General features: G+C 30.2%; 1 protein-coding gene across 1 annotated transcript in view; it reads left to right on the forward strand.

The window, feature by feature from the left end:
- Positions 1–2,500, forward strand: part of LOC137615979 (carbonic anhydrase-related protein 10-like) — a 291,179-nt gene that overhangs the window by 142,754 nt on the left and 145,925 nt on the right. The gene's annotated exons all lie outside the window — the stretch shown is intronic.

Below are 2,500 nucleotides of genomic sequence, written 5' to 3' on the forward strand. Positions count from 1 at the left end.
GTCCTTTTTTTTTTTTGTTTTCCTTTAATACTATCGATTGTTTAAGCCAAATTGCATATTAGGGAAAGTGATCTATACTTATCATGCTGCATTATAATTGTCACTCTAGTCTATAGATTTCTTGGCCCATCAAATTTTCATTGTTTATGTTTAGACCCCATTTGGCTATCCACGTAGTATTTGTGTACATGGTGTTGGTAGAAAGACATCTACTCCTTTTTCTCATTTCAGATGGTGTCATTTTGTGGGCTATCCTTGGACACATCATTACCCTATTCGTCAGTTATATGTTTGCCTCTTCTATTTCCTCTCCACTTTTTTTTTTTTTTTTTTTTTTTTCTTAATGGTTTATTTTTAAAAGCCTCATCTTCAAGCAGTTTTTGGCTATTCACAATCTGTTTAGAAGTACACTTCATTTTATTGCTCTCAGTATTTCACTAGACAGTATTTATGAGTAAGGAAATCATTATTTACTTAGATTCAGTGTACAAAATTTGCTAATGTAATATTCCTCTTGTCTTTTTTTTTAATTAAATTTTTTGGGGTTTTCAGCGTTTAATGGTAAATTCTACATATGTCCGTATAGTTCATGCAGGTAGATTTACCCTTTTCTGTGGTAAATTCGCGTCATCTAAGGTTTTTTCGGATAGATTTTGGTTGTATCTTTGAAAATCATGTTTTACTATATTTTTGTATCGACTTTCAACTTTATCTGCGATGAATTTTACATGCTTTTTCTCAGTGGCTAGCTGACCTAGATACGTCAATTAGTTTCCTCCTTACCTATGCAGCGTTGAGACTTTCAATCCTTTCGTTAGTTTCTTAAGTAAGTTTGAAAGATGCATATAACCAAAACATTTCTGTTTCCAAAGATGTGGTCTTCAGTGCAAGTTTAGATGCTAATATTTTGATGGACTTCTTCTATCAACTTTTATTTCATACATTAGTGACCTTTTCTGCCAGAAAAACTTTTTTCTTCATGGATTATTATAATTTTTATTTTTATTTCTTGGCGCTTACCACATTTTTTTTGTGTGACATATTGCCATTAAAGGCTTGGTCTATATTAGGAAATTTTTCACGTAGATTATAGAAAATAAGGCTATAAAAGTCCATTGAATCCAATTGATTTTTATAGATATTCAAGATCTGTCCCTTTTTTTAATATATTTGCTAGGGTTTTAGTTAATTTTTTTCATATTGAAATTTCAAAGGCATTCCCTATAATCTGAGTAGCGCCTGCCAGGCAACATTTGCCTACATATATTCACCAAATATATCCCTTTACTACCCAACACTGGAATCATATCCTTAGTTCCATCCTTTAAGAGGCAGTTCTAGCTTTCTTTTCGAATAGGTTCTACTATTTTCGCTTCTTTCTGTTTATTGGTCTTTGGAGATGGGGTGCATAAGAGCATTTATGGCTTGAACTATTGGATTCCTTTTTACAAAATAACCTGTGGTAGAAAATAAGAGTATTGAGACATTTTTGTTTTGTTGAGTATGACTAAATTTTCAGATTTTTTTTTATTTGCACTTGGAATTTGCATTATTAATAGCAGAAGATATTCTATTATGACAAATAGCTTACTTGTTAAAGTAAAAAGTTTAACGCGGATCTAGAATGTCAACAAGAAATAAGCTTATCTCGAAAAATACATTGTAGATTAAAAATGGAAAGTATGTAATTATTCCAGAAAGAATATTCGTTCTTTTATTGTAATCATCATAGAAATTCTAGGCGAGCTGAAACATATAGACTAAAGTTGGGTAAATCAATGTATTATATGAATATTTTAATTCGAAAAAGGGCACTCTCTGATATTTCTTTTATAATTTCATATAAGACATACCACATTTGCTGTCAGTCACATTCAAAATTTATTGCTAGACTGAAAGAAAAGATCTTTCTATCATTTAATATAGTCTGCCATTTTCATATGGCTTAAATGAAGTTGGGTTAAAAGGATCGCTGGTGAATTAGAAAGAGATTTCATTGAAATCCGGTACAAATCGCAGACACGGATCGAAACAAAAATGTAAACGACATTAATACCAAACAAAATGCGTAATCGTTTTTAGATTTCATCGAGATTTTTTTTAATAATTCATAGTATATCGTATAATCTATGTGCTCTCTGGTATTATAGTATCAGTGGGATTTTTTATTTATTAAAGGTTTCGCTTTGAAAGGAATGTAACTTAAACAATAAAGTCATGTTAAGCAACACTATTATCATCATCAGTATTGTGATTTTTAATAATATTTCTGTTACAATGGTGAAATATGTTGATTCTGTTTGATATAATTTTTTTATCATTATTATTATTGTTGTTGTTATTGAGTAAACATTTTGATTAGATCTTGATAAACGTATTTTCGAAAAGTGCTCCATGTTTCTCTGATTATTGAACCCTATTAACAGTATCACGTCAAACAAAATTCCTTCATTATTTCTCTTGGTTACCAATTGCTAATATTCTAGAATCAGAAGAATTT

The sequence above is a fragment of the Palaemon carinicauda genome, chromosome 2, assembly GCF_036898095.1.
Source record: "Palaemon carinicauda isolate YSFRI2023 chromosome 2, ASM3689809v2, whole genome shotgun sequence".
In the NCBI taxonomy this organism is placed as follows: domain Eukaryota; kingdom Metazoa; phylum Arthropoda; class Malacostraca; order Decapoda; family Palaemonidae; genus Palaemon; species Palaemon carinicauda.